At 36.1% G+C, this 15,962-nt stretch overlaps 1 protein-coding gene across 18 annotated transcripts in view; it reads right to left on the bottom strand.

The window, feature by feature from the left end:
- The window catches only part of LINGO2 (leucine rich repeat and Ig domain containing 2), a 537,865-nt gene that overhangs the window by 124,162 nt on the left and 397,741 nt on the right, over positions 1-15,962 (bottom strand). Inside the window, exon 7 of one of the 18 annotated variants that reach the window (XM_080574190.1) lies at positions 5,666-6,078. The exons of the other annotated variants lie outside the window; for them this stretch is intronic. The gene's annotated coding sequence lies outside the window, so the exon portion shown is untranslated. The remainder of the gene's footprint in view (positions 1-5,665; positions 6,079-15,962) is intronic. 18 annotated transcript variants of the gene reach the window in all.

Here is a 15,962-nt window from a genome sequence, read left to right as displayed (position 1 = left end):
GTAAAGGTCTATGTGTATATTTTCATCTTTGGCATATATTTTCACCTGTGCTCAGTAATTAGGATTTTCAGGGACACTGAATTATGTCTGACAAGAATGTGTCAAGGCTATACAGCACAAACTGCCATAGGACGTTCTTTACATACAGTAGCAAATCCTCAGTTTAGAAGACATTGTATACAGTACAAGTTAAATCACCACATAGGCTGAACACATAAATGTCAACGTTATTTCAGAATAATTTATTACCTCCCTTGTCTTTAAAGTAGAAAGGTATGGCTTATGGACTACAGTTAGATTACATTTTTAATTCATAGATTTTGTTTATGAACAGGTTTTAATCCTGTATCCTACTATTTTGTCTAGGCATTGATAGACACAATGCCTAATGTGTCTAGGCATTTCAAAAATGATTGAGGAGCTTAGAAATAAAGCTGTGTTCTTTATCAAAAGTAGGTAGGTCTACATCTGAAGAGGAAAAAAAACAAACCACCAATATTCATTGCTAAATAACTTAGGCTAAATACCTAGTATTTACTAGTTCACATGAATCCATCCTAGGATTAAGTGAATATTTTTCTTTTCTTTGCAATTTTTATATTAATTTAGAAATAGACAAATTGTCATTGTCTAAGAGAGCAGCAGAGTTGGACACTGGATAATTAGTCCAGTGAATTTATGAGGAGCCACATCTTGTAACTCACACTTCCAAGATCATACAGCTTCCTATGTGTGCAGCTTACACTTCTCTACATACCTGCTTATTATTCATTGTAAAAGTCTAAGGTCAAATCCTAGTTTGTACAATTCACATCTTAGAATGGAGGTAAAACAGGGATAAGCAAAGAAGCCGCTGGGGGAACTGGAAGTTATGTATTCAATTAAAGTATACACTTCTGAAAGCTTTGCTACATGAACTTCAGTAGCAGCAAAGTGAACATTGCAATAGGCTGCTATACACTTGCAATTACAGACTTGGGCAGACCGTTATCTCTCTGAAATCTGTGCAAACCCGGGCTGATCCTAAATGCTTCAATGAATGCACTTATATTAGTATAAATCACATTTGGAATCACTGAGGAATTATCCAGATGAAATCTAAATCAAACTCAGGAATTTTGTTTATTCAAGCCATATGAAAATTTTTCAGAAAATAAGTTTAAAAACACTTTTGAAATTTGCTAAAAGCACTTTCAAAAATCAGTTAAATACATTTAACTGAATATAGCTAATGTATCAAACAGATTACCTAGCACTTCAGACAATATAACATTTGCACAAGTTCAGAATTCATCATATCAATTGTTTGCATGATTTTCAAAATTAATTTTAAATTAAAAATGCACTGCTAAACATATGAAACATTAGCAGTTATTAACTTTGAAACACTACATTGCTTCTAGCAACTATCTTACTTAAAAACCATGGAATTAAACAACAACAAAAAAGCCCTCTGTTTTCTGTACCCAGTCTTCATGTTACTTAATGCATTCAGAATTCTTTTACCCTTCTTCCTTCTTTCAGAGTTACTTCACTTGTGATAAAATGCTGGTTCAGTCAGCTGGAGACTGAGCGCTGCTAACGCCTTTTTCTTACGAGTGATAGCAGAGGGAGGGATCAATATGTTGCAGCTTTGATTAGATTTCAAAAGCATTCCTGTTTTGATGTAGACTGCCACAAGGTCTCTGATCCTTTGAAGAAGCTTAGGTCGAGTGTCAAGTGAGGTGGACCAAGTGACTATAAAACCGGCTCAGTAGAAGAGCTACAGAAACCAGGCGGGCTTCTATGGAAGGTACTGGGTTATGAGGAAGATGCAAAGGCAAAGGTCTGTGGGCTCTTTCATCTCTGTTATCCGTCAGCGGTGTATTATCCAGGGAAAGCAGAGAATAGAAGTGTATATTATGTGCACTCGTAAGCCATGACAGAGGCAACATGCGATCACCTCAAGTCAAGCTGACACCCCACAGGACTTCCAGCTCTGGAAAGCATAGCTCTGTGCATTTTTCATGCACAAAGGACCAAACAGGCACCCCCAAACTGCACACCTCAGGTGTCCTTCTCCAGCCCCAAGGCAAAGAAAGGCCATCAGCAGCCTGACACAGACGCTGCCCCGCAGCACTGCGTCAGCGTGCTCTGACACAACAGCTCCAAGCCTCCCTTGGCTCCTTGCCTAAGAATATCCCACGTCTGTCATCATCTTCTAGACTTGCCACCTGAACTGCTGAGTTGCTATCAATACAACGCACATTGTTAATCAGTATTTCCTCTCAGACCTGTCCTTTCCCTGGGGGACAGGAAATTTACTCAGAGAGCTGCATGCTGTGCAGTCCTCCCAGAAAGAATGGGGAGCCAAACTGCCTGACTTTGCTTATGAGCAACCCATCAGCTATCCTTGGATTTGAGGATTAAATTTAGACTTCATCAGAGGTATCAGTAAAAGCAGATTGCATCAGTGTGAGTCCAGCAAAACAACCTGCAGGTCTCTCTTGGAATGTTAAATTCCACGTCTTGCAACTAGAATTTTTCATTAATTTGTGCCAGTCAGAGCCATTTCGGTAGAGGTATTATGTCTGAAAGAGGATACGTTGCTTGTGAACTAAGTGCCGTTCTCCTAGTGGAGCACACAGATGGATGTTGAAAGGGGCACAATTATGCTTCAGGGAGAAATCAGTAAAATCAATTCTTCTTTCAATGTTAGTTAAATTGAGAGGATTGATTTCAGATACAAAGCTTGGTAAAGAGTTTATTTGTTTATTTTTCCTTTGCAAAAATGGCTATAAGCAGCTACCTAATTTATGCTGTAGTCATTTGAATTACAGCACGAAGACACAGAAGCGTACTTGTTATCCAGCACAGAAAATCAAGCTAATTTGAAGGAATATACTTCAGCAGGAATGTTAAATTCTGTAGCAACTTTCTGATTTCAGTTTCCCTTGTATTAAAATGCAGGTGCAAAACACTTATAAATGCTTCCTCCTGACCTTTACTTAGTGAACTGTTCTAAAATTTTTTATATCTAATTTGAAGAAGTTATTCAATTTATATGATTACGAAGCATCTGATATATAGATATTTATAAACAGTTTCTAGGCACAATTTTTTCAAGATATGTTTCTGGTTGTTTTTCAGTTTTAAATTACTCTTTAAACTCAGTACCTTAGTCATGAAAGAACAGTTGGCTTACTTTCAGAAGGTAAGAACATCCTATTTGTTAAGCAGGCAGGCTAAGACTTAAGAGCTGGGGTTCAGTTTGCTCTGCTACAGGTATCTTGATTTTCCCTGGTAAATCACATACATTGGATTACCAAAGACACTAATGTCTTTAACTCTCACTAGAATCTTTGGAAATTGTTAACTTAAGTCACGATCTGGATCTGGGCTTCTATCTAGCTGTTTGTGTTCAGCTTCCCATGAATGAACTGAGGGTAACAGAACTTCTCAAACTCATGAGAGCATTGTGACTGCATGGAAAATATGAAAAATGCAGATACAGATAGCATTTTGATAACTTCATTTGTTTCCACCATCATTTTACCAAATCACCATCACAGTTCTTTTAATTCAGGCCACACAGACCATAAGAAAGTGAAGGAAGGAAACAAAACTAAGAAACACAAAAAATTAGATGGACAGAAATAAAAAGGAAACATTTACCCTTTCTAGTCACTAAGTATTTTATACTGTTCTATGTTTTCACATGATATACTACTAAGTTCTTTCAGCTGGAATTTTATTCCACTAATTGATATATAATCAAGTATGTACCCCTTTTTCTAATTAATATGCAGAAATGTCAGTGTTCTCACATGAAGGATTAATCATTAACCTCAGTTTTTATAAACACTTTTTATTCCAAATCATGTGGCAAGTTTGTTTCTCTATCACTTAAAAATTTCCCTCCCACTTTTCCCCTTGCATCTTAATATTGTGCTTTCCAACTTCAGGACATTCCTCTTGTCTTGAAAAATTGAGAGAAACATTAAGCAAGAAGAGGTCAAATACAGGATTAATAAGCAGGATTAATAAGGTTTCAGAATTCAAAGAGCAATTTTGCTGGGCATAAAGAACAGCAGAAACATAAGTAGAAAACATTGAGGAGAGCTGTCCTGGCTATTTGAAAAGTCAGGGTATGGGGCAACAAAGAAAAGAGGATAAGTTGATGAAACCTTAAATACCTGAAGCACAAATACTCTGAGGTTGAACTTATGAAGCTAACGTTATGTTCTTTATTGCATGCCAGGTGAATGCAGTGCATCAGAGGCTTAGAGGTTCAATGAAAAAATGTAGAAATAAGCACACAGGCTACTTAAATAACTTGATTTTCTCCTTCTTATTTCAGTTGTGTGTGACAGAGCAGTAAATGACACTGAAGTTTCTGCAAGGATATGGCATTCAATTCTTCAGTGAGCCTTGTTGCTGCTACTCCCTTACATTTAACTTATTTAGTGCAGTATTCATGTCTTATGTGATGCTGGATGAAGAACACTGTATGTCTACAAAATATTTTTTCTAGTCTTATTGCACCCTGTACGTGTGTGATACTGCATGACAGCAGAAATCCTCACTGAATTTCCCATAGCAAATCTGAAGGTTCTTTTCAGGGAATTACAGTTCAGTTGCCTAGTTTATTAACTTTTGAAAATGGGGGGAAAAAGTAAAAGGAAGTTTTCTCTTTCAATTTCTGCTTGCAACCAATGTTTCTCTACAGTAATATATCTACAGTGAATCTCAATATACAGGCATAGCTTAACTTGTACGGTTGGTGAGAAAGACTTCGTCTCTGGTGACTGCTCTATGAAAAACATTCTATAATCTAATGGTTTCAGGAAGATTAAGTATCCTATTTACACCTATTTAAAGATATATACAGTCACACATGCACACACAAAAATGTATGTAATTCATGCTACAGCACTCTTTTATTCTGTTTTTACTTATGATGGGATGCACTGAGACATTTCTGAGGCATTCATGATGCTTTCCCTGTACAACACTCAGTCATACCCACCTGGACTTCTTTCCCTGAGTCTTCCCTTATGAGCCAATTCTTCTAACAGAAATGAGTGTCAGTATTTGCCTCCCTCATCTTGACCCACCCATCTGCTTTTCTTCAAGCTCCATTCTGGATGGGCAACTATAGAGAAATGCCATTACATTGTGCAGTAACCTTCCATTTTGCGGGAGCTGTAAATACTGAAAGAGGTCAGGCTGAGCATGCTACAAGTGTTCATGCAAAAAATAACATCGTTATGTTGTGGGACTGTACAAACAATCTCTTGCGCTAGCAATAGCATGAAGGATGCCAAGCTTTAAAGTCCAGGAAGTCAGTGGGCTTTTAATTATGTCCTGTGAGAAGAAATCCCTTCACTATTCATGATGATGTCTCTTCACTCTAGAGCTTCTTTAAATGAATGCTGTCTTTGGTAAGATGCTGCAGTGTCCAGCTTACAAGTGAAAATGCAAAAAAAAAATACCTGTTTTGAATTATGAGTATCTAAATCCTCGAAGTTATCAGTTTGCAAAAAAATTACACTGAGATGTGTTTTAAGTGTTATATCCTACTATATATCATTATGCACCCTAGTAAAAAGCAAGATAGGCTAACAGCAACACCTAAGCAAGTAATCATTACTATGCATTATTTTACAGACATTAAATGGATTACCTTGTTGAAAGCTCCAGTCAAGAAAATGCAGTCCAGTAAAGGCCTCAGTCTTCTGCAGTGCAGAGCTTCCAGACTGCACCCAGGCAATCCACTGGCTCACAGCCATGCTGGCTGATGCAGAGCAGATCCAAAAATACACGGACTCAACAGTGAGGTTTGCCCAGACATGCCTAAGGGTGAGCTGGGCAGGAGCTGCTAGTAATGAAGAAGAATAGATGGTCTTGATTGGCAGTCTCAAGTGCTTCTGTGCCAGCTGGACACGCCTGTGCCAGCTCAGAGATTGCAATGCTTGTGATGAACATGGGATGGGAATACAAGTCTCCTCCCAGGCAAGATAATAAAGTCTCCTCCTGTGGACAACTCCAAGTACCTGATGACCCTGCTCTGAGGGGGATTTCCAAGATAATAGCTCTCTGGAATCAATTTATTTTATTTTATTATTATTATTATTTTTTCCCAAGGAGAAGATTAACAGAAATCTTTTAGTCTCTGTTGGTACTGTTCCAAATAGTTTTTAAGTTAACAGCCCATATTTATTAACACATGTAAATCTAAAAAGACTCCATCAGAACCAAAGTAAACTTCCTAATATAATATGTGGATGCAACAGCAGAGAGAGAAGCAGAAGAAAAGAAGAAACAAAGGAAAGCAAGCAGGTCCAAACCTGTTACGAGGGACATTTCTTCCCCTCTACTCACCACAAAATGTAAGGTCAGGTGTAATTCTCCTCACTTGTACAAGAAATTGAAGCACGTTCTCTTGCTCACATACTTTCTTTCTCTTTTCCTAACGCTATCAGAGAAATCTGTCCCTAGTCAGCCATCCCTAAAGATTCTGGGGAAGCCCTTTTCCAGGAGAATTACTTGAACACATAGCCCTTATTTGATATCAATTAAGATTTCATAAATTAACAGAGATCTTCATAGTAGAAGTCCTATTTTGTCAACAACTAGTTTTGAGGAACCCTCTATGGAACAAAATATATATGCTTGATATATATGCTTGTACATTGATGTTCCTGTATTTCATTTTCTGTCATGTTAGATTTTGAATTTATGAATACCATGATCTGTGAGTGTGTCTCATTGGGAATGTGGACTTTAGCCCATGCACTTGCCTCTCTCAACCCTAGAAATTTGAAATGTGCAGGAACCATTTGAATTACTTTCCCTAAACCAATTTCATTTTTTCATCTTCTCTGAGTGTACACGTGGCTCTTAGTTACATGCAAAACCCCTACATTCTACCCCTTTGTTAAAATATTACAGACAGATGGTACTGAAACAAAATCCAGTAAGACTGAATCTAAAATGAGATGCTGTGCCTAGCCCTCCTATTTTAGATCCTTTTAAAGTTAATGGTCCAGTTTATGTCTTAGGTACTGGGTCATTACCCTGTGTGGGTGGTAATGCTACATGCCTCTCAACAGAAAAAAAGTAAACTATGTTATAAGTGGTAACAGAGCACTTCATTTTCTTCCAGTGGATATCTAACAACTATTTGCTTAGGCTTCACAACATTACCAGAGTACAAGAAGAAAAGTCTTTATGATTAGAACTGAAAATGGAACTGACAGAGAATGGTTAAAATACGATGTATATGAAGAATTTCTTGTACAATAATCTTCACTTCAGACTTTTACAGCAACTAACACTTTATGTTTTAATCACTAACACATAAGATATTTGAGAACCTGATATTCTTGAGAAGATTTATCCTTAAACATACATCTCTAAAAGAAGCATAGAAAATATAAATTTTGTTTTGCAAAAGAGGAAGACGCTAAGTAGCTTGCTTCAGAAAAGGCATCTACAGCCTATGGATAACAGAAATCCCTGTGCCTTCACTGTGTAGGCATCCCTATAGCTAGACTGTGATGCCATGGCCCAGGGAGGCAGTGTCATTTCATTCCTTGGAGGGTTTCCAGCCCCCGTGGGATAAAGCCCTGAGCAACTTGGTCTGACCCCAGGGCTGAGCCTCCTCTGGGCAGGAGGTCAGATGGGGACCTCCTCAAGTCCCTGCTGGCCTGAATTGTCCTGTGGTGCTATGGTCTTAAGTCATGATGTTATGCTGCCATTTCAAGCACGAGGACATACTTAAATTAACATGACTATTGCACTGAATGAAGTATCTTTGAGCACTCAGTCACAGGCTGTCATGACACTTACTAATGTATTATTTTAAGCAGAATTAGATGACAAACTGAGCCTGTGCTTAAACGTTATATTTTCAGATGAACTTCAGATGGGCTTAAAAAGAAATATAACCAAAATTAAAATAGTCTACTTTTAAATAAAGTATACTTAAACTGATTTATGGAGTACTTCTAGTGAAAACTTTTTCATTAGCTAAAAAAATCTATCCCTAAACCCCAAACTTAAATATCTGTGTAATGCAGTTTATTTCATACTCTTTGTAAGTATATGAGTTGTAATGCAATCTTTTAGAAGTTTTGTTTATTGAAATTTGAATGATGAATTCATGAAATCACATACCCTAATCAGCCTAGGAACTATAATGAATATGCTGTTTTATCTGTACAGCAATCTCTGCAGTTTATGAAAGAGATGAGATGAAAAGAATTTCTTCTACAAATATTTCTTTTCCCCCCATTTATGACATGCTATGGTATCCTATAAATAAAAGAATTAATTTATTCTATTTGTTTGTTTTTCATAGAGTAGCGGGGGAATCATAAAATCATTCAGGTTGGAAAAGACCTCTAAGATCATCTAGTCCAACCCTTAAACTAGTGTTCAAGACCACCACTAATCACCTCCCTTGACCTACTGGACATGCTTCTTTTGATGCATTTTAAATGATCATATCTGAATGTCTCAACTTATAAATAGGAATTTGCCCTGCAATAATTCCAGTTGGTATACATTTAAAGTTCCCAGATTTTTCAGCTTGAGATATCAGAAATAATGAGAAACTTGAGAAAGTGAAAGTTTCATGCTGTCTGGTAGTGTTCATACTTGATGCTTATTTGCATTCTGGACTTTAATTTTTTTGGGAAAAAAAAGTAAAAAAAAAATAGTACTATAAAACAGAATCAGAGAGGCTGATTTCCAAATGCTTTTTGCGTGTGCCTCTTAAAGAGTAAGTAGAAACAAAATATGAAGTCCAGTTTTGGAGAAGTTGGATTCACATTTTCATTACTTTAAGGTGTACACATTGTTTTGAATTTTCTCCTTAGCATCATCATTAGTTACTAATGAAAATGAAAAAAGATGTTCTATAAATAAATTAAAGCAATAATGAATTAAATTTAATATAAATTATGAGCTACATGGCTCTGGGCTGAGAGGAACAGACATTATCAAGCTATTGTGAAGTATTGCTAGTTGCTGGTATGTATGTAAGTCTGAAAATGCAAGTACAAAAAAAAAAAACACAAAAAACAAATAACTTATTGTATAGTTAGGACTCTTCAGCGACCTTACTGTGCTGAAACTGCCAGACTGACATTGAAAAGTTGTGGCATATTCAAAACATACACGATATGGCAATGATGCAAATGGAGGATTGAACAGGAGTTTTTTTTTTTCTGTCTGCAATGATTTACATCCTGGATTAAAAAATCGTATATATTAGAAACTAAGCAGCCCAATTAAAATACCAAATATATTCATTTAGGTCTTTGTGTGTATAAAGATGAATGTGCTCTCCAAAGGGAAAAAAAATCACAAGTTAGGGAAAAATATTTTTATCCATTAAAAAACATAACATTGTGATAAATAACTCAAATATGTTAATTTATATTCTATCCAAAATATTTTATTTCTGAACCAACATTATGGAAATTCAAGGTCTAATGTTGTATTTCAAAAATTCATTAAATCATGCATTTAAGTCAACTGATGAATTTTTAATGAATATGGATTTTTTTTTTTTAATGCACAAGCAATGTTGGATATATTTACCCATGGTTCTTTCCTTTCAGCCTATTAGTAATTTCAAGGTGAAGGCTAGAAAACAGCTTGTGTTTTTTTCCTGAGTCAGGATTTCATCTCTTAAGGCTCTTTCATCTCTTATCCTTCTGTTTTTCCCTATTAAAGCAGTCCCACTTTGGACAGTGTAGCTACTCAATAATATAAGCCAGGAGGAAAAAGCCAGATTTCAAATTGACTTAATTTTTAAATATTTTTCTTTTTTCATAATCTCCATGGGCATTTTTTAAAAATGTTTTTCTAAAAAAATAATCAAACAAACAAACCAAAACAAACCACCACCAACAAAAACACAGTTTAGTAGGGCTAAAAGAATTTCTCACAAGGATATTACTGGTTCTGAGAGGAACAAGAATGACCACATCTCAGCCAAAACAGAAAAGCACTGAGTGATCTTCGGTGGTGGCAGGGAGGGAGCGGGTCTTTTCACTCTAACTGGGAGGCAATATCCGTACTCAACATCATTGTCATTTGGAACTATCTAGTATGTTTCTGAAAGTGAAGTCTCCAAAGACAGCTGAAAAGCTTTTAGTCTGAAGGAGACAGCCAACTTTCACCAGAGAATGAACTGTGAAACGTAACTTTCCAGGTGGAAAAACACAAAGTCACTTGGGCTGAGGAGAAGATGAGCAAAATAAATGAATAAACATGTAAATAAATAAGCTACTGCTGGAAACAGGATAGCTAGCTGAACCAGGCTGTGTCTATTTTCAGGAGTATTCTGTGAGATCAGCATGGCTTTTGTCTTCTTGCTCCTCTTTGAAGTGGGCCACCCACGATTATGAGTGGATTATGCCCCACCGGGGCAGCTGAGCGTGCGGCATCCTCCGGACAGGGCCGTGACTAGGCCGTGCGTGGGTCCCAGGGCACTCACGACACACTGCTTTCTTGCTGTGTGTGCCGGGGTTTCATCTCTGTGCATACAGTAAAGGAAAATATGCTCTTTAGATTTTAGTACTACCTAGACGGGTATTCAAACAAAACTCGGCAAAATAAATAAATAAGATCACTGCAGATTTTACCTGGAGTGCATTATTTGAATGTGACTCCAACAAACAGCACTTCACGTTTAAAAAGAACAGCTTAATAGCGGGCCTTCCTGATTCTGCTGAGCTCTGCAAACTACTTGGAATAACATTTCACTAAGCGTCAAATTTATCTAGTTCATCTCCTCTACTATTGATTATTTTGTGTTTCTCTCTTGCATCAGATGTTCTTTCTGCTGCTATTGTAGTTTGTCTTGTAAATATAAGTGCATGAAGAAAAATTTCGCTCTTAGAAAAAAACACTCAAGCATCTGCAAAGAGGTTAAACACTTAAATGTTACTCCTTCAGAATGTAAAATTTTAAGGAAAAACAAAGGCAGTTTTCACAAGTTTTCTTGTCATGTACAGAAAAAAAATAAAAAATCCCAAACCCAAAAACCAACCCAAACAAAAACAAACCCCACCTGTTTTGCTTGTGAGAAAGCTCTCCAAAAGAAATCAAAAAATGCATTCCATTCATTTTTAACGGTCTATTCATTAGGAAGTAAGGGATTCTGCTCCAATTCCCATTCTCAGAAGGGTGGTCTTACTTGTTTATGTAGCAAGATACTGCTTGTTGTCTTCAGAGATGAACACAGCAAGAGTGTACAGGACAGTATATACACTATAAAGGATATTCTTACACTATATAGTAAGAAGTGATAGGCTCATCATAATGCCTGGAAGCTTTTCCAAGATAATTTGGGAAGGTTGTATGAGAGAGGAGATCATTTTAAGGGAAAGGCATACACTCTTCTTAGGCAATAAAATCCTTAAATCTTCTTAATTTTCATTTAGTTTTTGCTGTTTTTCAGTATGTTTGTGTGCCCAAATTAATTATGTAATATTATTTCTTTTGTCCCATAAATCTCTCTAAAAGTTATTATTCCAAAGGATTACAGTATTTTTAATAACTATAAGCATAATAATACAAAACAATTAATCCAACAATATTCCAAACACCATTATTCTAAAACAACAACTGCCACCCATATTTTTATGATCTATTCTTTTCTTACAATTTAGGCTGCTATTTTCTTATTTTCATAGAAGGAAAAGGGCTATACTTCTTTCTAAAAGATTTATAAAAATCTACGCTCACATGACTTTTAGATAGACTGTAGTAGTATCTGAAACTATGACATAATTATTTATATTTCTTACTGATATGCACAACTGCAGAACATTTTATACAATTAACTTCAACAATAGCTAATAAACAATATATGCCAGTCTAACGTTAAATCTGGATTGGATTCAATTGTTGGATTTTTTGTTTGTTCATTTGTTTTTAAAAGCAAGATGTGTCAGATTACCATGTGTTAAAAACAGCTGATGTTTTCTCTGTCAAACAAAAACTTGGATGTCATTTAAGTTAATATAATGCCTTATTTTTATCCAAATGAAATCAAGAGTATCCAAACACAACCAGGCAATATGCTCTGGACTACTTTTTTTTATTTCTTTGTTTTTCCCAAAAAACTAGTTAATGAGAAAATGATGAGGTTCCTCACAAATATTTTCCCATGAATTTTTTTCTGACTGTTTTACACCATTTCAAAACTGAAGCTGTTTCCATATGGGTATAGTAATTTTAATATTTTTTTTGAATATCAATGTTAGAATTAAATTTATGAATTTTGTCCAAATAATTATTTCAATATTAGATATTCTATATAGCATCACATGCAACAGGTGTAGAGACTTTGGAAGATGAAACAGCTACATTTCAAATAGTCTGTAGCATAATTTTGTGTGAGAAGTGGTTTGCAAAATACAGTATTTTAAAAGTAGAAAATGTTATACAAACAAACAAAAATGTATATGTGTCTCTTAGTTTAAAAGACTGCAGGAATGATTACCTAGCTCACTTCCAGCACACCAGGAGGTCTTCTAGCAGTTTGCATATTAGACTCATTACTTCTCTTAAACTACAGTCCACATTTTAGAAAGAATCTGTCTTGAAACAGAATTTCAAATGATTGAATGACCAGCATTATTCCCTGGACAATCATTTTGTCATCACTGATGTCAATTATTGCTAATTATTCCTAGTGTTAAAAGTAGTTTCTGTTCTAAAAGTATTGGATACTACTTTCTATTTATTTATTTTATTTATATTGAGTTACCTACTACAAATAACTTTTCCAGAAACATTCATGTAGGCATATGTCATTTAATTTCTTATACTACAACTGGAGGTGAAAAATAGGGTAAGCTCTAAGCTCTTAACTCTACTGCTTATTCCTGTAGCCTTTCTCTGAATCTTTTCCATTGTTTTTAACAACTCTTTTGAAACCTGAATAATAGCCTCATTTATGCTATATACAGACACAATATTACTTTCTGTCCCTACCTGATGATTTCTGGATTATACATCTGACTTATTGTCTCGCTTGACTGTAATTTCATCACGCATTCCTGCTAGCTATTATATTTATGGTGAAAATCCAAACCCCATTTTCACAACCCTTACACATACTGGGATGTATACATTCTAGCAAAAGTCAAAGGAAGATCTTATTAATTAGATTTGACAGTTGTGCTTTTCTGGTGAAATCAGTGACACTTCCTCACTGAAGCCACTGGCAAAATTCCAACAGACTTCAGCAAAGCAAGGATTTCCCATTTCGCTTCTAAAATACACCTGGGAGCACACTGATAGAATATGCAACAAAGAAATAATAATAAATAACCACATGCACGATCACAAAAGAGTATCTTTTCTTTTCCGAGGCATGTAACTGAGCAGTCAGCTTTGCTGTCTTGTTAGGAGTCTTGCTGAATTAGGAGAGTTGACAGTGAGACTGAAATACAATCAACATATTTCGTTTTGTTACCTTTTATTAGAGTTTTGTTGTGGAACAAGATTTTCTTTGTTGTTTTCCCCCAGTGTATCCCTCATTCCAATTAAAAATTATTAGTTTACTGCATATGTGATGCTCATTACAACACAGTGTAATATCCCATAATGTACAGGGCAGAATGAGTTCTGTCATTACACCATATAGTAGTTTTCTCTATTTTATATGGATGGACCCTTATCAAAATCATATTAGAATATTATAACAGAATTGAGAATATCAGATACTAATTAAGAGAAATAATTTTTAAATGAGTTATCTATTGTTTATGCTTTACAGCTTATTACAAAAGTGGTTGGAAGGAATACTCTACACCAACAAAACACTTTTCAAGTAATGTCTTTATAGACAGAAATTTTTGAAAAGGCTGAACATGTAGCAGGTCTCAATAAAATCAGTAACAGTAATCCCAAAGAAACAATTTAAGTGAAAAACTCGTATAAAAAATGAAACCCAACAGGTAGGTTAATTTATGATACCAGACCACAAATGGGTGCTTTCCTGGAATGATGCACTCTTAGAAAGGCCAGTTTTACAACTATAGAGATGTGCTATCAATTTATTTTCATGCATCCTTAATAGGTTCTATTTTGTCTCTCATCTGGTGCTGGAGAAAGGTATTGATTGCCAAAAGGTGTTCTAACTGTTTACTTCTAACAAAGAAGCAATTTGGGACAACTTTTTTTAACTTATCAGACATAAATGAGCTACAAGAAGTCTAGAGCCTTGACACTACAGGTGGGAATGGTTATATAAAGCATCATTATTTCTCAAGCATGGCTACCTAGTTACTGCCCACTGACATCAGTAATGAGTAGAGACAGATACCAACTTCTGTGATTCTCTCAGTGCAAAGTCAATTCTCTGGCTCTCCCCAATGGTGGGCATCAAAAGGTTGTTAGTTTTTCAAGTTACTCGTATTCATTGATCTTCTGTCTAAAAAGCAACAGCAGGTACAACATTGCTAGCCTGTAGATGAATTGCTCATGCTGTTCTGGGGAGTGAAGGGTTTTAAAATAAGCACTGTTCCCATAAAGTGTAAAGTACATATGGTTTAATTTCAAAAGCTTCAGCAGACTTACACTGTCCTTGTGTACTGCTTCACAGATAGGTCTGTTTATAATCACTGACGTTACTACACTATGACATCAGTCACCAACCTCAGCAGGAGTTACATACAGCTACTAGGTCTTGTAGAAGCAAGAAAAGCCTTATTGTCCAGCCATCTAAGAGAAACAACAACCTGGTTCATGTAAAAAAATACATAATTACTGCACAGCAGACAAGCTGTTCACCTGCATTTAAAAATCCTCAGAGGTTAGCTAAATAGATAATCTAACCCTCCTAACACAGCTACTCACAGAAGGAATGGTCACTTCCAGTCCTATCCCATGGCTTTGTTCAGCTCCCACTTTTGATTCATGCAGTCATGTTCCTCATCACCCTTTTGAAGTCATGACTGCAGCTGCGCATCTCTGTGGTTTCACAAAATACACTTTTTTTTTTTTTTTGAGAGAGAAAAAGTTTTGCAAAGAAGTTGAAATAAAAGCAGTTTTAATCTGGTTCTACTTTCTCGTAACCTAATAGCATCTAAATTGCGTCTGGAGGAGGAAATTTAAGCAGCAACTTCTTCCTTGTCTGGCCTGTCAGGATACTGGTAAAGGAGCAGGAGGTACTGTAAATGTCAACACTCTCAGTAGCAAAATGTGGCATGTGAGGTACAAGTTTTTTCTAATAAAACCCATCATGGCTAGAACAAAAAATAAGTGTGTAGAAATAGGCAGGCAACTTTAATAGGATCCCCTGTAAGAAGCAGTATGCCAGCATTTGCTCTGGTATGAAGCCCAAACTTTGAATGAAGCCTTTTCAGCTAAATGCAGCATCAAGCCTCCTGTAGCTGGCTCCTGAGAAGGAACAGAGGAGACAGAGTATCCAGGAGCTTGGTGAAGACTCAGCAAAATACACATTATCTGGATCTGGACAGAAGCCTACTGTTTGCATAGCTCTGGCAAGAATTTCTCTGTTGTGTGCTTGCACTAGGCCAGCTTATGAGCTACCCAATTGGCTGTGCAGTGGTCGTATGCTGAATGCATGAAGAATGACTAAGGCTGGCAACAGTGCTGATAAACTACAATGCTTTTTATAATATATTTGGTACGGGGCATTAAGAAAGTTTGACTTCTGTACACCTACATCACTCTGTGGAGAATGAATAAAAATTCCCAGCTGATGCTCTAGATTCAGTCATGAGAAACTATTTGTCATTCCTAACAGTTCTTTGGTCAGACCACAGCTGAGACACATTGACTAAGAAAAATGGAGACTGCAGTCTTGCTGCTTATGTCAATTTTGGTTCATTGACACAGAAAACACTTCAGTTGTAACTAAAAACCACCAACATTAAACAAACATAAACAAATCAATAAAAAAAAAAAAACACAACACCATTACCTAG

This window comes from Anser brachyrhynchus (genome assembly GCF_964034855.1).
Source record: "Anser brachyrhynchus genome assembly, chromosome: Z".
Lineage (NCBI taxonomy): Eukaryota > Metazoa > Chordata > Aves > Anseriformes > Anatidae > Anser > Anser brachyrhynchus.
Note: the sequence above shows the minus strand (reverse complement) of the source record. Positions and strands in the feature narration are given on the sequence as shown.